Source organism: Chiloscyllium punctatum, chromosome 17 (assembly GCF_047496795.1).
Source record: "Chiloscyllium punctatum isolate Juve2018m chromosome 17, sChiPun1.3, whole genome shotgun sequence".
Taxonomy (NCBI): domain Eukaryota; kingdom Metazoa; phylum Chordata; class Chondrichthyes; order Orectolobiformes; family Hemiscylliidae; genus Chiloscyllium; species Chiloscyllium punctatum.
Window position 1 is genome coordinate 18,432,989 of NC_092755.1, and position 23,529 is coordinate 18,456,517.

The following is a 23,529-nucleotide window of genomic DNA, read 5'->3' on the forward strand; positions in this document are numbered from 1 at the left end:
TTTCAGTTAGAAAAGCCAAGGCACTGGTATCCGGTTTTGACATGGGGAACGCTTCCAACCATTTGGAAAACATATCAACTATAATCAGACAATATATGTTCCCTCCGCTGGGATTTAGTTCAGAGAAATCCATCTGTAAATGCTCAAAGTGTCTTTGGAATTGGGGTGTGCCGCCTGTCTCGTCTGTCATCCTCTCCCCACATTATTAGTGGCACAGATTAACATATCGTTCACAATATTTCTGGGATTAATGTGTAAATCCCTTAGTGTATCAGTGTGCTGAAATGCTGTCGTACATCCCCCGTTTTGACACACGGTCCTTACTGTGTCTCAGTTTGGCATAGAATGGAAATAAGGATTGTGGTAGACAGGCTGTACCATTAGGGCTACAACACACCCCTTCATTTATGCTGCGCACTGCCCTTGTCCACTCACGCTTCTCCTCCAGCATTGCCTGTGACTGTAATTCCCGTACGTCGGCTGTTGGGGTTTCAAATCTTTGTCATGCACATGTCAAACTGATCACTTCGCAGCTGCTGAGCTGCCGACCTTGCTGCTGTGTCTGCCTTCGCATTGTCTTAAGAAAGAGAACCGTTATTTTTTGTGGGGGCTTCACATTTACATACAGAAATTTATTTGGGCAGTAGGACCACTTCCAGGAGGTCGGAAATCAGACCACGGTGTGTGATGGGCTTTCTGGTGGAAGTCAAGAAGCCCGTGTGTTCCCATAGGGTTCCAAAGTCTTGTACAACCCCGAATGCATATCTGCAGTCGGTGTGAATATTCACTGGCCTTCCCTCAGCCAATTTACATACCTCAGTCAAAGCAAATGATGAGAAAGGAATGATCCCACTTTGACTACCGCTTGATTAGTCACTACAGCATATGTAAGACATTTCTGGCCTGTCTCCTTGCTCCTGAATGTTGACCCATCCACAAATGTCTCCATATCCGGATTCTGAAGTGGACAATCCTGTACGTCTGGTCTAGGGCTGCAAATTTCATTAGTTACAGCAACACACTCATGTCGGTCTCCGTCTCCTTCTGTGGGGAGAAAGCTAGCAGAGTAAAGGACGTTGCATAACTTTGTTGCAATGTCAGGGGTCTCCAATAATACATTGTTATATCTGAGCCAAAGTGCTGATGTCATGTGTGCTGTCTTTTACTCGGAAAGCAGTAAGGATACTGCATGTGGGACCAGTAGGGTTAATTCATCATAGCTGACTACATCCCTGGATGCTACAACAGCTTTTTCAGCTGCGGCCATGGTTTGCAAGCATTTAGGCAATCCTCCCGTTATGGGGTCCAATTTACCTGAAAAATAAGCTAATGGTCTCAATGGCTCCCCGATAAGCCTGCAACAGGGCAGATGTCATGCAGCCATGCTTCCCAACTACCGTTTGTACAAAAGGCTTGTTTGGATTCGGAATCCCCAATGTCGGTGTAGTTTATGCTGCAATCAAGCAATCATCTACACAGTGCAGAAGCGCTGACCCCAGGGTTAAAACAAAAGTCTCCAGACTCCTGCATAGAGCCTCATTGTATATGGTGAGGGACTGATAGTAACCTTGTCAAAGTCATGTGAATTTTTATGATTTCTCTTTGAATAAAAGAAGCAAATCAGAATTGACTATCTGGGTGTACCAGTGCACTTAAGAAGGTATTTGCTAAATCCACAACAGAGAATCATTTACTGTCCGGTGGAATTTGATCTAATATAAAAGAGGGGTTAGGAACATTTGAGGCGCGTGGAAAAACAGAGTTATTGCCTGAAAAGGGGGATTCGAAGACTGGAGTAATTCCTGCTATAGCCTCAGGATTTAACGGGTATTCTGTTCTGCAGCAGTGCGGTAAATCTCTCTCGCAGCACAACTCCTGATGCACCCATTGAGTTCAGGAACCTTCCACTCAACTTTACTGGCATTGACTCTCTGAACTGGCTTGATTTAATGACTGAAAATTCTGCCCCCGTGTCTACTAAAAAAATGTAACTGGTGTAGCTTCCACACATAACATTGAGGAAAGCATCGACTTCGAGGCATCGTTGTTATAATGAATGTTTTGTCCACACTTCACAATCGCAGTGCTCAATATCGAGGTGGGACACATCTCAGGGCCAATAAGGTTAGTAGAAGAGATTAGCATAAGCGAGTCTCGTTGCCAAGCATAAAGGAAAGAGGCTTACCTGTACCTTATGGGCTGCCGACCTCCAACTCAGTCTTCCCCTGCCAGTCACACTGCTGCCTAGCCTCCAGGGCCGAGTGAGTCTGTCTGTGCGGGCACTGTCACGCCCAGAGGTCCATTGCCCTACAAACTAAGCACCTGCAAGATCGACCTCTGCCAGCACTTCTTCTGCAACCCCTTCCTCTTCTATTTCCGCAATCTTCCCCTCTGCCTCTCTCTTTTCCTGCAGCACATCCCTCCAACGGCTGGATGACCATTTGCATCAAAGTAAGCTGAGCTTTATGAACTTACTGTCCATCTTCAGTTTCCACCTATCCTTCTCCTTGGTAAGCAATTTTTCAGCATGTATCGCATGTTGTTCTATCAAATTCAGCTTTCCCATGTCCCAGGTAGTATATGTGCCCTTTACCTTTTTCACTATTTCGTCCTTCATTCCATTGGTGAAGCTGTTCCTCAGGTGTACTTCATGCGCCGTGATTTCTTCCATTATGTTGTCGGGTGGTCTCAGTCCACTATGGATGTTATGGACTTCAGTGAGGCGCGTAAGGTACTGGGACACTGTCTCACCTTCTCCTTGTTTACGCATTGCAGTTTTGGTCATGTCCATTCGCACTGGGAATGTCTCCCTACAGGCGATTGCCAGCGCTGCAACAAAAGCATTAAAGTCTCCATTTCTTCCGCTTGTGGGTCGGTTGATCTGGCATGGACATTTACGGCTGGCCAGTTATACTTGATTTTGGTGACATCAGCACAAAGCTTTCGTCCCAAGAGGCGTCTCATCGCATGCAATGTGGGACGGAACTCGGTACAGAACTTCGTCACTTCTTGGTGAACTTATTCCCTCCAATCTTACGTGGATCAGGCAACTGTCCAGAGGCACGTCCGAAATCTTTAATGGTCCATGGTCGGTGGACGCCGCCTAGGCACCCTTCTGGATCCGCAACATCAACCATTGGTGCTTGCAGGACTACCTGGTAAGATGATCATACGCCAATACTCTCACTGCCTGACTCATCATCCGTCATGGGGAGATCGCGGACAGACTCTGGATGCCTTCCTGTCGTGGAATGGGCATCCTTCTTTTGGCCTTCTTCCTTCAGTTGGTTGGGGTTATGGCATGCCATCAGTAATTCAACAGACCCTGAGGCTGCGGTCGCTAACTTGCAATCTGCACCAGGCAGACCTCGTCGGGAGGCTATTGGTCTCGGAGGGTAGCCATCAATGTCAGGGTCTGAAACAGACTTAAGGCACTGTTCAGCTTCGTTAGGTTGTTTTCTGCACACGTCTGCATGTGGTCTAGTGTTTGTATGCGTATTTGATATGTGTTTTACTTGAGATTTCCTTTCTCTGATATCAGCCTCAGCCTTCCACATATTATAAACACTCCAATTCCTAGGTTCTATTTTCCCCTTCTTTTTCTCCTACTCTCTCTCCTCCAACCGTGACCTCAGTATTTCCAATTGCTTTTTACTAAAACCACATTCCTTGATCCACAATTCTAACTGCTTTCCAGACTCTGGCCATAATTATGTAACATATACTGTATTGTTGGTTGGCCATTCCAAGTCCTCTGTTAACCCTCTTTTTGTTTGGTCTTGCTGAAGCCCATTTTCAGCGTTACTGGAAAAGTGCTCAGCTCTCTCGCGGTACCGTTATGTTTTCCATTTGACTTGCCCTTAACTCTGGAGTTCTCCTCTCGCATTGGGCACGTCCGCCACAATGTCTTTTTTTTTGGTAAACCAAGAAACCACGTACCCAGTATGTCTTTGGCAAGTCAAACTCAACCTGTCTTGGTTCCAAGTCTAAAACCACCCTTAGCCTGCTGTCTCATAACCACTCTAGAGACGGTAATCCTTTCCCTTGAGTTTTCCTCGAATACCGTGCGAGAGTTTACTGAACCCTCTTCCTGATTAATTTATTCTCTTAGAATGAGTCTCCACATAGGATTATTAAAGCGTCGGCTCTTATCCCAATACTATTCGATTCAAACCCCCGGCTCTGGCGCAATCCACAGATTCCCAGTACTCTCACGCAAAGGGGACACTTCAGTGCTCAAGATGATGTGAAGGACCGTCAAGGCACTGCCACCTGCGCCTCCTAGAAATCTTCAGAATCTTACCTAAACGCGGGATACCGGACGAGCTCCCACTTTACTGTCATGGAAATTAAACTGACTGAACTCAGAAGCTATCAAGAGCAAAGAAAAGGCTTTATTTTTAACCACTGCAGGGAACCAATACACTTGGCAAAAAACGCTTTGTGTAAGGACCCTGAACAAAATTCATATATTCCTGTAAACTATTCTTATCACACGGTCAAGGACAAGAGTTGGGAAACATTCGAATTCTTATTTTCTCATTCCTTTGCCGTGGACATAACTGTCTGTATGTTTTTCTTTCCTGCCAAAATAACTGCTCGTCAGACCAGGTTGAATGTTTACAATGTTCAGCAAAGACAAGCTGTCTCCTCGACTGCAGAATTCAGCAAACTATTAGCAATGTTCAGAAAAGTTTGAAATTTAGCAGAACATTCTCTTTCAGGTTTCACAGAAAATGTTAATTTTGTTAATTTTCCATTACACTGACGGAGGGGAAATCAGGATCTCAGCTGTGGATCAAATAATGATTGATAAATATCACACACCACTTCCATAGTTTTGTAAACCACATTTCAATTTATAAAGCTCCATATCAGGAGTGCATTTTAACAACCTATCCCTTTATCGTGTGCATATTTCGGTCTGGAGAGAAAATCATTTATTCCCTGTATTTTGTATTGCATAAATACATTTCATTAATATTGTCTCTGTTAATACCTCATTGTAGATGTATACTTGAATCTGCTCTTTGTATGAGCTATAAAGAGCAATGTTCCCATGCTAGTGATTGGGGAACATCATTGTTCCTCCACCCAGACTGAACAGCCATGTCCTCAAATCCTCTCCACCTCCTGTCTTTTCCCCAAAGTCATAATCACAATGCAAATGAAGTCCAGTAAGTGATACATCGTCACAGTTTCTTAGCATCGATAACACAACAACATGACCCACACCAGCCCTCTCTGATTCTAGAATAACAACCTGAATATTGCAATGACTGATCTGTAGTTACAGGTTTTGTTTCTCCATGTAAGAGCAGAGAAGTATGTTTATGTTCTGTTAAACCTCTGGCATCATTTCCATACCCAAGGCAGACTGAATGATTACACGCAAACAATCTTTCATCCTCAACAGTCCTTCCTTCAGTCACACTCATATATCACACCCAGAATGCACGAATGTTCAATGTTATTTTAAATTTTAATGAGATAGTATTGAATTGAAAGGGATTAACTGAGCTGTTTATTCAGCAATTGTGATTATGTCTGTCTACATGGATCTTATGCGTGTCTCTTCTATGAATAAGGAAAGCTTTCATTTTTTTATCCCATCGTATGAGCATGAGCATCACCCACACCAGAAACAGGGATCCGCTGCTTCAGAGAGAGGCTGAGGAGAGATCAGAAACTGATAACATTAGACTGGAATGTTACAACACTGGATCAGAATCCGTGAACATTAGACTGAAAATCAAACTTTGTGAGAAGATTTGTAGCTCGGGTGCTCGTTGTTGTGGTTCTGTTCGCTGAGCTGGGAATTTGTGTTGCAGGCATTTCGTCCCCTGTCTAGGTGACATCCTCAGTGCTTGGGAACCTCCTGTGAAACGCTTCTGTGATCTTTCCTCCGGCATTTGTAGTGGTTTGAATCTGCTGCTTCCGGTTGTCAGTTCCAGCTATCCGTTGCATTGGTCGGTATATTGGGCCCAGGTCGATGTGCTTATTGATTGAATCTGTGGATGAGTGCCTTGCCTCTAGGAATTCCCTGGCTGTTCTCTGTTTGGCTTGTCCTATAATACTAGTGTTGTCCCAGTCTAATTCGTGTTGCTTGTTATCTGCGTGTGTGGCTACTATGGATAGCTGGTCGTGTCGTTTCGTGGATAGTTGGTGTTCATGGATGCTGATCGTTAGCTGTCTTCCGATTTGTCCTATGTAGTGTTTTGCGCACTCCTTGCATGGGATTTTGTACACTACATTGGTTTGGGGTATCGGGTCCTTCGTTCTGGTGAGTTGTTGCCTGACAGTGGCTGTAGGTTTGTATGATTTTATGAGTCCTAGTGGTCGTAGTAGTCTGGTTGTCACTGTTCGACTGGGACAACACTACTATTATAGGACAAGCCAAACTGAGAACAGCGAGGGAATTCCTAGAGGCATGGCACTCATCCACAGATTCAATAAATTAGCACATCGACCTGGACCCAATATACCGGCCACTGCAACGGACAGCTGTGACTGACAACTGCAAGCTGCAGATACAAATCACTATAAATGCCGGAGGAAATATCACAGGAGCGCTTCACAGGAGGCTCCCAAGCACTGAAGATGTCACCTAGACAGGGGATGAAACGTCTGCAACACAAATTCCCAGCTGGGCGAACAGAATCACAATAATTAGACTGAAATTTTGCAACAATGGACAGAAGTTTATCTGCTGGTCTTTTCTGGCTCTCTCATCCTTGGATATCGCATCGAAGATGTACTGATGGGTATTCAAACTGGTTATTATCCTATCCTTGCTATAGTTGATGTTTATGGTTAGTCACTCTATTTGTTTAGTGAAACGGTCTGAACTGAATTGATGTTCATGATATGTAAATTTTGGAAAGGTGCTAATCAACGTCTTCATTTCCAATCAATGATTCCATTCCTGAGAAATAATTAGCAAATTACTCAATACAAATTGCTCACCGATATGTGAGGATGAAACAGACTGTTCTCAACTTCCTTGATTCATTTTCTCCTGCATAGTTTACATCTCCATACCCTCCGCACTCACCAGTTCAATCGAGTACCACCATTATGACGTCCAGGCTCCTCCTCAGCCTCAGTGCAACGCCTGAATAAACCATAATTTGTGAATTTGTTAATTTCGACTACAGCTGTTTCAAGACCCTTCTTATCACGAGTCCATTGTAAAGAAATTGCACTTGAAATGTTTAACTTGTTCTCTGCACAAAATCTGAAAGATGGGAAGACAGTGTATGTTGGTCACAACATTGGCTTATAATCTAGAGCCACAGAATAATAATCTCCTGATATCGGCTTGCCTCATGTCCATGAGAGAAAGCAATGGGTCATCCTTCCCTGGTCAAGTCTCTGTGTAACTGCAAACCCACAGCACTGTGTTTTACTATTTACTGTCCTGTGGAGCAACTGAACACTCAGTTCAAGTAAGGCATAAGATGCTGGCATGATCAGGTCTGCACACATCCCGTGAGGACAGATCAAAAGGAAAGATATCTCCTTTCCTCTGCCTGTCTCCTAAATTCCTGCAGCTGATTTCCATTCAGGTAGGTGGCCATTCACTGTTTTAGATGGATTCTTTGTGATTGAGTCTCTCGCTGAGAGTGATGTCCATCTCGAAAGGCACCTCCTGTGCTGGCTCTATTGATGCTGACCTACAGATATAAAGATGTTTTAAATTTTTAATCAGTGACAGTGCATCGTAAGTTAATAGTTTCCTATTTTACACAAAAGAAATGGAGCCAGCTAAGTGAGGGAAAGGAATTATTGTGATAGAATCTGAGTGTTTTTGAGGCACTATTTGGGGCATTGTGGGCAGATTGTCTCTCCTTTATAAGGTGGGAGCTCCTTACCTCAGAAGAATGAACAGGGGTTACACCAGATTAATCTCTGTGATGATAGCACCACGACGAGTGAGTGAAAGTTGATCGGGAGTGCTGTGAGAGAATACGAGGTGATTGCATTGAACACTGAGTGGGATCGACAATCACTCCTTATATTCTAAACAAACAATGAGAAGGTCGTAGTTTCCATGACTATTGTTTCACTCAGGATGCATGATGCTGGATTGTTTAAGTGCCTGGGAGGACGTTATACCCTCCCACCCCAACCCACACTCTCCACGGTGTTTGAAAGAGTCAGAGACATCCAGGTTTTAAATAAACTCTCTCCACATTAATATAGTGCAATGGGTGTGTGATACTGCACTGAATATCATATTAACTGCCACCCTGACAGCAGCCACAATACCTTCATTCTAAAAGAGTTAACTGTTCCCTCCAGCTACTGACATTCATGAAGGACATGAATCCATCTTCTCAGAGATGCAAGGTGCCTCCTTGTGGTTTAAACCATAAGTCGATAAGACATAGGAGCAGACATTAGGCCAGTTAGCCCATCGAGTCTGCACCACCATTCAATCATCGCTGACAGTTTTCTCTGACCCATTCTCCGACCTTCTTTTTGTAACCATTGATCACCTGGATAATCAATACTTCTCAACCTCCTTCTCAAATATTATCAATGACCTGGCCCCACTGCCTTCTGTGGCAATAAATTTCAAAAATTGGCCATTCTCTGGTTAAAGACATTTCTCCTTATCACTGTTCTAAACGGTGTCCCCTTTCATCTAAGGCTGTGATCTCGGGTCCTCGTCCAATGGAAACATCTATCAAAATCTACTCTATCCAGGTCATTCAGTGTTTCGCATGCTTCCGTTACAATTCCTTTCATTCTTCTAAACTTTATTGAGTATAGACCCAGACTCCTCAAACATACGATAAGCTTTTCATTCCGACGACCAATCTCGTGAAGATCCTGTGAACACACCCCTGGTCCAGTGCATCCTTCCTGAGATATGGGGTTCAAAATTAGGCACAATTCTCCAAATGTGGTCTGGCCAGAGCCGTATACAACCGGTTTTATATTCAATTCTTCTCATAATAAATAAGAAATGCTATTGCACTCCTAACTATTGCCTCAATCTGCAAGCTTACCTTTAGAGAAACCTGCACTAGAACTCCCATATCCATTTGCACTTCAGATTTCTGAACTTTCTCCCAATTTAGAAAATAGACCATGCCTCTATTCTTTGTGCCAAATTTCACGACCTCACACTTTCCAACACTGGAATGCATTTGCCAATCTCTGCATGTTGAAATCCTTCTTCAGCCTCTCCGCCTCCTCAACACGACCTGCCCATTTGCCTACCTTTTCGTCATCTGCAAACTTAGCCAGAGTGCCCTCGATTCCCTCATCTAGATTGTTAGCGTAACGAGTAATAAGTTACCATTCCAACACTGAGCCTTGTGGAATACCACTTGTCATCGGCTGCCATCATGATAACGACCATTTCATCCCCACTCTCTGCTTTCTGCCCGACAGCCAAGCTTCTAACAATGCCACTACCTTGCCTCTAACAAAAATCCAAAAGTCTCATGTCTTTGCTGTTGTACTACCTTTCCTGCTCGGCCCTTCTCCCAGACAATTATACCCAGCTCCTCCCTCATGTCTCTCTAATCGTACTCAGACATCTCCTGTGTGACACCTTGTCAAAGGTGTTCTTGAGATCCAGGTGCATAACTACTATCATTGCTGTGCTTGGTCAAGCCTGCTTATTTCCTCTGCAAAGAATTCCAACATTGTTTATCACGCATGAACTTGCATTGACTTTGAAATGTTTTACCAAATACTTCCAAGTATTCGGAAATCTCATCCTTCACAATGGATTCGAGGATCTTACCTATGATAGAGGTTAAGCTATTCATTGTCGAGTTTTTGTGTTTGTCTTTACTCCCTTGTTAAAAAGGGGTGTCACATTAGTGTGTTTCCAGTGCTCTGGGATCGTTCCTTACTTAACTCGTTCCTGAAAGATAAACACGACCGCCTCCACTCCCTCTTCAGCTATCTCCCTGATAACACCGGGATGTGGTTCATCTGGTCAAGGTTATTTAACCACCTTCGTGTTATTCAATTTTTTCTGGCATGATCTCAATAGTCATGGCCATCACATTCAGCTTTGTCCCCTCAATCTCTTGAATGTTTTAGGAATTACTCGTGTCTTTCACCATGAAATCTGATGCAAAGTATTTATTCAGTTCCCTGACCATTTTCTCGTTCCCCACTGCTAACTCTCCAGTATCATTTCCCAGTGGTCCATTGTTCATTTTTGCCGCTCTTTTGTACTTTATATATCGAACGAAACTGTTACAGGCTTCTTTTACATTGCTGTCGAACTTACCCCCATATTTAATAATCTCACTCCTTATATTGTTTTGTTTGCACTCTGTTTTGTCTTTGTAAGCTTCCCAATCCTCAGGCTTCCTAGTGCACGATGCCACATTATATCCTTTATCTTTTGCTTTTATGCTATACCTGATTTCCTGTCATTGCTGTTGCACTGCCTTTCCTGCTGGGACCGTCTCCCAGTCAATTCTACCCAGATCCTCCCTCATGTCTCTGTAATTGTCTTTATTTAGATGTAATACCGTTGCTTCTGATTCTAACTTCTTCATCTGAAATTTCAGAGTAAATTCAATCAAATTATGATCATTGCCTCCTATGATTTCCTTCATCTTAAGCTTCCCTCATCTACTGTGCCGACGCAAGCTGCTCCAAGAAGCCATCTCATAGACATTCCACAAATTCCTTTTCTTGTGAAGCACTACCAACCTGAATTCCCAGTCAACCTACATAATGAAATCCCACATGGTCACTGTAATTTTACCTTTCCTGCAGATCTTTCCACCTCCTGGTGTATCTTGCACCCCAACTCCCTGTGCATACTGCATTTTTTCACATTTTTGATTCCTCAATTCTACCGACACAGATTCTACACCTTAATTTATTTCTTATTATTGATCATTGACTCAATTCCATTCTCAATAATGAGACAACTCTATCTCTCTGCCCACCTGCCTATTCTTACGGCCAGATTAATATCCTTGAATATTCAGCTCCCAATCCTGATCCTCTTGCAGCGAAATCACTGTAAAGCCCACAATGTCGTACCAGCCAATTTGTGCATGTGTCACAAGCGTGTTTACATTAATCCTTATACTGCATGCATTCTGAGAAATTATTTCAATCCTGTATTACCCGTCGCTCTTCTTCTTATTATTTTTGTCCAGTCGTTGGTACCTACACGGACCCTGAACCCTGGATCATTCCCCTCCCGCTCCACGTTCTGCAACCCAGATGAGGTATCCCAAACCCGCGCTCCAGGTAGACAACCCAAGCTTCAGGACTTTCAATCCCGATCACGGAGAACAGTATCTAAGCCTCTAACTATACTAGCCCCAATTATCCATCATTGGGCTGCATGGTGACACGGCAATTCTGCCTCACTGTGCTGGGGACTCGGATTCAATTCCAATCTCTGGGCCCTGTCTGTGTGGACTTTGTTCATTCTTCTGGGGTCTGGATTGGGAACATTAACTCTTTTCTCTCTCCACAGTACGTCTCTGTGTTTGCTTCAGATTTCTACCATCTAGAGTATTTTTGCTTTTGTTCGATGGAGAAATACAGCAAATGTGGCAGGTTTTTGTAAAAGCAGTCGTGCTTCGCGGGTTCCTCTGGGTGTTTAGCAATCTTGCCCGGCCACTTGTGTGAGTGCAGTGTCCCTGGATACCCACTCCATCTCTTTCAGTCCTTCAGTCCATCGTCACTACATGCAGTCTTTCCTTCTGCCACCCCTGGTACTCCCCACGCCCCATTCCCTGGCACTTGATACTCCCTTCACAGGACTGTGCACACAATGACATTGGGAACTTTCTGACCCGCTGGGGATGCTGGGTAAAGATGCTGCCATTGAAAGGAACACAATAACCAGAATTCAATTGAATAGCAAAGCTAAGTAAACTGGTTGAATGACATCCATCTGCTCTAACATTTTCTAATCTTCCATTTATCCTCGTTCATCTGCAAACAGATGGTCAATATGTATGCCTTGTCGAATATGTTGGTGGCGGGGATAGATTTCAGATCCTCTAGTCAGTGGACTGATTCAGTGATCTCACTTTACTGAGGTCACACTGAAAGTTTTTTTTTAATTATCAAGTCTATCCACTTTAATGAAAATGCATTGATGGAGTTGTGCTGAAAGGATACTTGAATTTTGTAGACATTAGAATATGTCACGTGTGAGTGAGATTAGAAATAGGAAGATAGCACAATTCAATACACTGCCAAAGAGCTGGTAGGGGAGGCAGCACTTCTGATATGTGGATCATTGGGATTCCCGGGTCGATTGGATATACACAAGAAGGACGGGTTGAACGTCAACTGGCAGCAATCTCCAATATGTGAATCATTGGGATTCTGGTAGGACTGACACAAGAAGGACAGACAGACCTGAACTGGCAGCAATCTCCTGGCAGGCAGGTTTGTCATTGTCCATTAGGAGGGTTTAAACTCGTGTGTGGTGGCGGTGGGTGGGAGTGGGGGTGTGGGGGCGGGGTACGGAGTGTGGGAACGACAGCAATAGGTCCACAGGCACAGTGACTGAGGAGGAGTTGTCGATTAATATCAGTACAGCTAAGACCAACTGCAAGCAGGCAGAGGTAATGAACACAGTGGACCTGGCAGTCTGAAGTGTGCTGATGTTAATGTGAGGAGTCTGTTTGTTTGGACAGATATTTCGAGATCGCTGCATGTCAGAAAACCGGAAGAGATAATGGTTAACTGTGAGATGGGTCCTTCAGTGGATCAGCTTGTCTCTCCAGGCACCTAAAGTGTTTATCGTGGGTCAGAGAAATTCAGAATTATTACAGCACAGAGGAGGCCAATCAGCCCACTATGCGTCCACGAGCTCTCCAACTTGACCACTTGAAAATAAAGAGAATGATCGGAGATCGGCTGAGAGGGATAGAGAGGAATCAAGAGAGAGAAAGAAAGTGAAGTGAGATAAACACACTGGTGAGAAAACGGAGCAACAGAACGAGTGAGAGCAGCGGATGTCAAACGAGTGTAAAGTTATCAGGATGCAGCATGAGGAGAAATACACAGAATTTCATTTCGAAATTCCCGGAGACTGCAAATGCTTTGTCTGGTGCCATACCCTGTGACACCGGCTCTCATCCCAGATCATTAATCACCAATGTCATCACAGAGCTGAGTTGCTGACAGCTAATCAAAATCCAACAGACCAATAGATTGGCTCCAGACAGAAGGTGGATTAATTTAAATATTCTGGGCCAACATCAACTTGTAAATCCTCGAGACACTGTGTGAGAGTCAGGGCGAGACAATCTCAGTGATGGGGATTACTGACCGACGGGAAATCAGGATCTCTGCTGCGGGTCAAATAAAGATTGACAAAGTTTGCACATCACTTCGATGGTTTTGTAATTCATATTTCAATTTACATAGCACCACAAAGTGTATTTAAACAACCTTGTTTCTTTGTCGTTTTCATATTTAGGTATATACAGAAAAGTTTATTTTGGCCCTGTGTTTTGTGTTAAATGAATTCATTTTATTACGGAGGAAGAAAAGACCTGTTCCGTTGGGATAGTCATCATCTGAACCGTCCTGGGACCAGCGTCCGAGTGATTCCTAACTAAGACTGTAGATATAGCTTTAAACTGATTACGAATGTGTGTGTGTGCGGGGGGAGGGGGGGTGGGGGTTCAGTTACAGGGATTAATTAGAAAAACTGAATTAAAAGAGGAGGTAAGAGGACAGAACTCAGGAGAGGTTATTAAAATCTCCAGCGCAGACACAAATAGGAGTGAGCATCTGGAAATTTTTAACAACCAGACTTCAAGCAAACTGGTCAAATGAATGGCATGACAGTAGGTACAGTTAATACAGGACTGACCATATTATATCTGAGTGCATGCTGTACAAGGAATAAGGTAAATCAGCTTGTGGCACAGATTGAAATCGGCAGGTTTGAGGTGATGGGCCTCACGGAGAAGTGGCTGCAGGGGATCAGGATGTTTAAGGACATTTATCCTATTGAAAACATAGGCAGGTGGGCAGAGGGGGTGAATATGCATTATTACTAAGAAAAGAAATTAAATCAGCAGTAAAAAGGAAGTAAGGTCAGATAGTGTAGAATCAGTGTGGGTGGAACTGAGGAACCACAAAGGTAAGACAACCAAAGTTGAAGTCTTGTACAGGGCTCCAAAGAATAGTCAGGAGCTGTGGCGGAAGATACACCAGTGGATAGAAAAGATGTGTAGGAAAGTCAAAGTACAGTGATCGTGGGTGATTTCGATTGGCAGGCAGACTGGGAAAATCCGGTTGGTAGTGGATCGCAAGAAAAGAAATTACAGGAATGTCTACGAGATATCTTTTTTTGCAGAAGCTTGTGGTCGAGCCCACTCGGGACAGATGATTCTGGATCTAATGACCTAGGCTAGATAAGGGAGCTTAAGGTGAAGGGAAACTTCGGAAGCAGTGATCAGAACATGGTTGAATGTATTCTGCAATTTGAGAGAGAGTAGATATAACCAGAGTTAACATTATTTCAGCTGATTAAAGGCAACTACAGAGGCATAAGGGAGAAGCAGGGTAGGATTGACCGGGAGAGGGGTGCAGCAGGAAAGGCAGGGGAACAGCAATGGCAGGAGATTCCAAGATTAATTCTGGAGACACTGCAGAGATTCATGCTGAAGAATAGAGGCATGATACAGGGAGGATGAGGCAACCAGGGCTGACAAGGGAATTCAGGGATTGCATTGAAGCAAAAGAACAAGCATATAATGTCGTGAAGGGCAGTGGGAAACTAGAGAATTGGGAAACTCACAAAGATCAACAGAAGGTAAGAAAAAAAGAAGGGAGAATATTAAATGTAGGGGTAAGCTAACCAGTAATATAAAGGAGACTGTAAGAGGTTCATTCGATATATAAAATGCAAAAGAGAGGTAAAAGTGAATATGGGCCGGTGGAAAATGATGTTGGAGAGACAGTCGTGGAAAACAAAGAAACGAATGAGGAACTTTGCATCAGTCTTCATGGTGGAAGACATGAGTAATTTCCCAAAAACTGAACAGAGTGAGAGGGCAGAGCTGAGTATGGTGGCCATCATCAAGAAGAACATGTTAGAAAACTGAATAGCCTGAATGTGGATAAATTACCTGGACCAGGTGGACTACACCCCAGCATTGTAAGGGAGATAGCTGAAGAGTTAATGCAAGCGTAACTGGTAATCTTTCAGGAATGACTAAAATCAGTAAAGGACCAAATGGCTCGAAAATGTCGAACATGACACTCCGTTTAATAAGGGAGTTAGGCAGAAGATGGAAAATTACAGCCTGATTAGCCTAACCTTAGTTGTGGGTAACATCCTGGAATACATCTGAAGGAAGGGACTTGTGAATACTTGGAGGTCTTTGGTAAAGTAGGACAGAGTCAGCATGGTTTCATCAAGGGGAGATCTAGACTGGCAAACGTTCTAGAATCCATTGAGGGAGTAACGAGCAGATTAGATCAAGGAGAACCAATAGATATTATCCACTTGTTCCTCAAGAATCCTTTGACAAGGTGCCACACAGAAGGCTACTGAGAAAGATAAGTGCCCATGGTGTTAGAAGCATGGCTGTCTGACAGAAAGCAGAGAGTAGGGATAAAAGGGTCCTTCTTAGGATGGCAGGCAGGTACAAGTGGTGTTCCACAAGACTCAGTGTGGGGAACACAACTATTCATTTTGTGCATTAATGATTTACATGAAGGAACTGAGGGGATTCTAGCTAAGTTTTCAAATCGTGCAAACATCGATAGAGGGACAGGTAGCATTGAAGCGGTGATTTAGCTGCAGGAGGGTGCTCTAGCGCAACTCCTCAACTTCCTACACCTCCACCATTGCACTCAACCCTTCCAAACTACAACAAGAATACAACCACTCTGGTGCTCGACTTCCATCCTATCAACCTCAGGATACAACGCATCATCCTCCGACATTTCCGCCACTAAGAGTCAGACTCCAACACCTGAGATTTATTTCCCTCCCGACCCATATCAGCAGACTGTAGAGACCATTCACTTCACAACTCCCTCGTGACGTTCATGCCCCCCACCCCCACCAAGCCACCTTCCACTCCTGACACCTTCATTGCCACTACAAGAGGTATGAAACTTGTGTCAACACCTCCCTCTTCACCTCCATCCAAGGCCCCAAAGGATCTTTCTACATCAGGCAAAGAACATCCTATGATTCCAAACACTTCACCTACTCTGTCTATTGCTCCTGGTCTCCTCTCCATTGGGGAGACAGGACATCAACTTACAGACGGTTCAGGGAACACTCTCAGACGCACACACCCAAAAACCTCTCTTCCCTGTGCTTGAATACTTCAACTCTCCCTCCCACTGCACCAAGGACATGCAAGTTATTGGTCTCATCTACTGCCAAATTCTAGCCAGCAGTTGTCCGGAAGAGGAATGCATCAGCTTCCGCCTTGGGACCCTCTAACCACATGGTATCAAGGGCAATTTCACCAGTTTCCTCATCTCCCTTCCCGCCACATTATCCCAGAACAAGCCCTCCAACTCAGCACCACCCTGTTGAAATGAACTACCTGTCCATTATCCTTCCCATCTATCCACTTCACCTTCCACTGTGACCTATCACTATCACCAGCCATCTTCATCTAGCTATCGCCTTCCAAGCTAACTTCCTCACAGCCCCATCACCTCTCATTTATCTCTCAGCCCCATTTCACCCACCCCCCTCATTCCTGATGAAGTCTTTATGCGTGTAACGTTGAATCTCCTGCGCCTCGGATGCTGCCTGGCTGGCTGTGCATTTGTAGCACCACACGTTTTGCCTCTGATGTCCAGCATCTGCGGTCTTCGCTTTCTCCTGTTGAAGCATTTGCACAGGTTGCAGGAGTGCGCAAAGAAGTGGCAGGTGAAATACAACGTGGGAAAGTGTGACGTCATGCACTTTGCCAGGAAGTATACAGGCATGAAGAATAGAGAGAAAGTTCAGAAGTCTGAAGTGCAAAAAGACGAGGGAGTTCTAGTCCAGGAGTCTTGAAAGGTAAACTTCCAGGTTGTCAGTAGTTATGAAGGCAAATACAATTATGGGATTTATTTCAAAAGGGCTTGAATATAAATGCAGGGTTGTACTTCTGAAGCACTATAAGGCTTTGGTCAGCGCACATCTAGATGATTGTGCACAGCTTTGGGTCCCATATCTCAGGAAGGATATACTGGCCCTGGAACGTTTTCCAAGGAGATTCACGAGAATAGTCCCAGGAATGAAAAGCTTAACATATGAAGAATATCTGACGGCTCTGCATCTATATTTAAGAGAATTCAGAAAGATATTGGGAGGTCTAATTGAAACTTACAGAATATTGTAATGACCTGGACAGAGTTGATATTGGAAATTAATTTCTAATGGTAGTAGAGACGAGGTCCCGAGGGGATAGCGTAAAGAGGAGACCGTTGAGAACAAAGGTAAGGTGGAACCTCTTCAGCCAGAGAGTGGTGAATATATGGAATTCTCTGCTACAGAAGGCTGTCGAGGCAAGGTCATTGAGTATATTTAAGAGTGAAACAGATAGGTTCTTGATTGAAACGTTGATCAAGGGTTACAGATAGAAAGCGAGAGAATGGGGATGAGAAGTGGCGGAGAAGGTTCAATGCGCTGAATGGTCAAATTTCTGTTCTAATGTCTTCTGGTTGCTTGGTTGATATTGGCTCTCCTCATTCCTCATTGGAGATGCATCTGGAATTTATCTTCATATGATTTATAAAGAGTAACATTCCAATACAGATGACTGAGAAATATCATGTCCCCTCCCTCCAGTCTCAGCAGCTACGTCTCCAATATTATAATCACACTGCAATTGAAATCCAGTGCATGGTACTTAATCACATTTGATTGATATTGACAACATTAAAAGCAAGACCCTCACTGGCCCTCTCCTATCTTTCGAATAACCATCTGAATTGTGTGACACATCATATTCTCTGTTAACATATCCATGCCATTTGTCTGTTGTAACTCATGTTGTTGTAGGCACATTTTCCTGTCTGACTATGGACTAGAAAAGTTCCCTCCATATTTTACTGACATTATAATCACTGATCAGTAGTCACAGACTTTATGTTTCCATTTATAAACGGAGAAACAGTTTATGTTCTGACAATCCTTTGAGATTACGCCCATATCCAAGGTAAATTGAATGATTGTATACAATCAAGCTTCCATCTCCAATATTCCTTCCTTTAGTCACCCACATATATCTCATCCCAAATGTGTAAATTTTAAACGTTGTTTTGATTGTTAATAAAAGGAATATTGAAATGAAAGAGGTTAACTGGAGCTATTTGTTCAGTGACTGCGATTAATGTTAATCTCCGTGGATACTAATTATCCCAGTGGAGAGTTTCCATCATTGAAAGATAAATGGGCTCTGTAAATGCGTTATCTCATAGTATGAGTACGAGCATCACTGACAGCACTAACAGGGATCATCAGCTCGAGTGAGAGCGGGTGAAGAGATCAGAATCGGTGAACATTAGACTGGAACGTTATAATACTTGTTCAAAATCTGAGGACCTAGGATTGGATTGTTCCAACAATAGATCAGAATCAGAGAACATTAGATAGGAATGGTACAACAATGGATCATAATCTGAGAACATTAGACTGGAATGTTCCAGCAATGGGCAGGAGTTTATACTCGGGTCTTTACTATATTTCTCGGCCTTGGATATCATTAACATCGCGGATTAAGTATATCCTTTGGATTATTCAAGGTGATTACTATCCCATCCTAGCGATAGTTGGTGTTCCTGGTAAGTCATTATCTCTGTCTACTAAACCGGGTTGACCTGAATTTCTGCTCATGATATATAAATTTTAGAAAGTGGAAGTCAATTTCTTCAGTTCCAAACAAAAAATCCTTTCCTTATCCATTATAACTAACAAACTACTATTTATAAATTACTCACTGATATGCGAGATGGAAACAGACTGATCTCAAACTCCATAATTCATTTTGAACTTGACAGATATACATCTCCATGTCCTCCCCACCTACCAATCGTTTCCAATACCACCATCATGGTATCCCAGTCTCGTCCGCAGTCTCAGTGCAACTTCTGAATAAACCACAATTTGTGACTTTGTACAATCCGGATGCAACAGTTTTTAGTTCCTTCTAACCACATGTCCGTCACTAAATAATTGCTCTTGATTATGTTTATCTTGTTCTCTGCACATATGGGAAGACAGTTTATGATGGTCAAGCCATTGACACATAATTTAGAACAACAGAATATCTCATGAAGGAAATTGGTGGAATTTACAAGCAACCAATATCATTTGTTATAAAAACCCATTTGCTTGCCTCATGTCCTTTAGGGAAGTCAATGTGTCATGCTTCCCTCGTCAGGTTTCCGTGTAACTTCTGTGATGAACATGTGGGTGTACTGTACCTTTAAGAGAATTAAAAGCCAGCAATAACTACCTGACAGCACCATGTGCTCTGAAAAACAGATACAATGTAAAATTTGTTTGAAAAACTCAAATAGCTCATTGTCTCGAGCCAAAAACAAATTCAGCAAAACACTTTATTATGCCCCAAAATACCTACCTCTAATCAAGTTTGAATTTAGTATATTGACAATCGTAAAGCCAATGACACAGTCGAATGGTTTGGGGGGGGGGGGGGGGGGTACACGACCGTGGAAAATTGAACAGTTGTGAGGAGAACGACCAAGCTACTAGCATGCAAAGACTACCTGAAAAATAGCTCTCTTAAGGGTACTTTTATTGCTTAGCAACTGGTGAAGCAGAATCCCCAGGAAGAAAAGAAAACAGGAATATGGAGAAGAACAGAAAGCTTCCTGGTTTTGAGGTTAGAAGTTTTGCTTTGTAAATCTTCATTCGCCATATTATCAGACTAATATTTTTCAGGGGGAAGGTAAAAGATAAGTTAGAGGAAGAAGTTGTAAACAGTCGTTCATTTATTATTCTCTGTTATACTTTAAGAATAAAGTTGTTAATTTTAACTTTTAATAGTTTTGGATTCTAGAATTATCACACATTACTGCATGGGATAAATCTTTTCTCTGTTTCTGGTTTTAATTAAGCAGGAGAATTGCTCCTGTGTTGTAACACTACAAACCCCCAGCAATGTGTTTAACTCTTTACTGTCCTGTTGAACTGTTGAACCAGCCACTCTGTTCAAGATAAGCATAACATATTGGCCTCACCAGGGCTGCATACATTCTGTGAGAGAAGATCAAAAGTAAAGATAGCTCCCTTCCTCTGCCTCTTTCTCGTATTCCTACAGCTCATTTCTATTCAGGTAAGTGACCATCCCCTAGTTTGGGTGTATTCAATCTCATCGAAGTTCTCCCCGAGAGTGTTGCATACCTCCATAGGCATCGCTGGTGCTTGCTTTATTGATGCTGACGCACGGGTGTAAGGGAATTATGAATTCCATGACAGACATAGTGCATAGAGAAGAAATGGCTTCTTGTTTGGCACAGGGAAGAAATGGCGATATCTAAGTGAGAGAAAAGGATTATTGCGATCATTCCTGAGAGTGTTTTTGAGGCAGTGTTTGGGGTACTGTGGATAGACTTTCTCTGAAGCTTCACTAGACTAATCCCTGAGATAATGGCACCATGAGCAGTGAGTGAAGCTCAGTGAGAGAATAAGAGGTATTTGCATTGAACCTTAAGGGAGATGGACAATCACTCATGATGTTCTAATCAGGCACTGATACAGAGATGAATTCCATGGCATTTTTGTCACTCGGGTTACATGATTCTCGATAGTTTAAGAGCCTCTGCGAACGTTCCACCCAACTGCACGCACTCTCTATTTTGATTGAGACAGAGAGAGAGAAAGAGAGAGAGGTTCAGGCTTTTGAATAAACTGTCCAAATATTAGTACAGTTCAATTGGTGTGTGATCCTGCAATGAACGTCATGTTATCCATAATCCCAACAGGAGCCACAAGACCTTCATTATAAAAGAGTTAACTCTTCCTTGCAACATCTGACCTCAATGGAGAACATGGGTGTGACTTCTTGGAGATGGAAGATGCCTCCTTGAGACTTGACACAAAATATTTGGCTTCCCTCCTCACTGCCAGCAACTCGTGTTAAAGTAGCAAACGTTCTACAAATAGTGGAGCTAACATTAACACCATAATGCCCTCTATCAGTGCAGTCTCAGTTTCATTGGTTTGTCATGTTGGACTATCAATGACAACCTCCTGTTCCTGTAAACGTGTCTCGTGGGACTGTGTAGCTTCCTCCTGGTCTCATGGAACAGGTATAAGGGTCTGATTGGTCTCTGCCTGCTCCTGTTTAACATCTCGATGGACTGACAGACCCCTTCTCTTCCTGTGGAACAGGCAGAAGGATTGAATGGGCTGTCCCTCTTCTTGTTCAGTAGTTTGCTGAATGGCTTCCACATATCCGTGTGTAACCAGCTTGAGATGGTGAGTGAGCTCCTCTTTGAACTGTAGAAATGCGCAGTGTCTGGCCGTGCTGTTACATGAATGTTACCGGCATTTAAACAGCTCAAACCGGAATGTTGCCCGCGTCTTGCTGCACATGGACACAGAACGGTTGATGAGGAACAAAATGCTCTGAGCATTGTGTGATCTTCAGTCATCATCCCCACTTCAGATCTTTCGATGGGGAAAAACATGGATGGAACAGCTGAAGATGTTTGTGCTGAGGAGGTTAACCTGAGGATCTCCTGCAGAAATGTCCAGGAACTGTTAGGACTGTTGGCCACTGACTACAAGCATCTTTCTTTGTGCTCTGAAAGACCCAGACAAGTCGGAGGTTACACCTCATTCCCATTCAGATCAAGTAATTAGGTGGTCCCGATGCCATCCTCAGTAAAATACTGCCTTGATATCAAAGCCATTCACTCTTTTCTGAGCCCCTGTGTTCGCCTCTTGTTCATATCAATAGGTGACTGTGTATGTGTGGGGAGTGTTTTCCTCTCACGGAGGTTAATCACTGTCAGAAATTATCTGGGCTAGAGAGTTATTGAAGCTACATTATTGAAAGTATTTTATGAGGATGTAGATGGATCTTTGAACTTTTAGAGAGCTAAGGGGTGTGACGAATTGGCATTAAAGTCAACAGTAGATCAGCCATGATTGTATACAATGGCTTGATTGTCCGAATTACCAATTCTGTTCCTTATGTCCTCATATTCTTTAATTACAAAGTTAATGGTTGTAATTTTCCTGAACGTTCTGTTATTGAATGTTGCAATTAGAGAGAGTAAAGTATTTTGTGAGTCATCTCTGTGTGAGGTATGGGGGCTGTATTCACAGGAAATCTGGGTCAGTAATATGACCAACAAACTGAAGCATTGGTTGCAGAAAGAAGACACTCTGTAAAGAGACCAGAGGCATCTTTCGAACTCAGCCTCTGTTTCCCAATAACATTTTCCAACTCACACTAAACCGTGCGTGATAGTCTAGAGGGAATGAATGATATCCTGTGTTACTGTAGACCAGGTATTTGGAGGAAGTGGCCTCGATCTGCTCCTTGCAGGAATGGTGAGGGGTTGAATGGAAGATTGGAACCTAGGGCTGGGCAGCAGGACTGGGCCACTTTGTCACCGTTCTATCACGCACAAAGATTGTGTTCTCAGCAGCACTTTTCTGTCTGTATACCATTTTCCTAAATTCACTTGTCTGTCAAATGTTACCAAAGACAACTTTGAATAAATGTTAACATCCAGGCACCACAGACGTCTGGGGAAAGGAATTACACTTGAACAGACCTTTGAGAATATCTCATTTGTGTTCCATGCAAAGTTGGAGGGTCACTGTTTCCTTTTTCAGTCCCAATCCTCCACTGGTTACACCAATCTTAAATGCAACCAGTTTAGTGATGTGGCCAATGCTATAGGTCTCAGAGTAGGTCATTTTCGAGAGAAATGTGAGACAGAGAAATTTGAACTCATAACAAATGTTAAAATGATGGAGTGCCCCAAATGTTATTCTGCTTTTGAAGTTATTCTGCTCACACAATGTACTGGTCGTGGGATTTCTTTCTAGAACAGTTGGATTTGGCTGAATTTCCTTTGCTTCAGGCAGTGGAGAGATTCCAATGAATCCTCACCAGGAATCCTTCTCAAGTGGTAAAGATAACTCAGGGATTTTCTGGTCTCACACTTTGCTATCGGGCGGAACAAAGTAAGAGAGAGGGATCAATTGGCTGCTGCATCTCAGACAGGGCACATTTTTCTCCCTTTCTGTGTTGGAACATACAATAATGTGAACTGAACATCAAACTGGGCCATTTGTGCTCTCCTGGAACATTCTCTGGAAAACTTGATTATAGATTATATGCAAGTGCGTCATTCCTTTCAATCGCAAAAAAAGTCTCCACTTTTTAATTTAAAGACATGTGTCTGTGGACGTTGTAAATATCGGTAGGTGTCGTCATAGTATGTGTGTTAATATCAATACATCTTTTTCTGAAAACGTATTCAAGAGATAATACGCATCTAGTTGATGCACTTTTCAGAAAGTCATCGATGGTTCAATACTATTTCTTA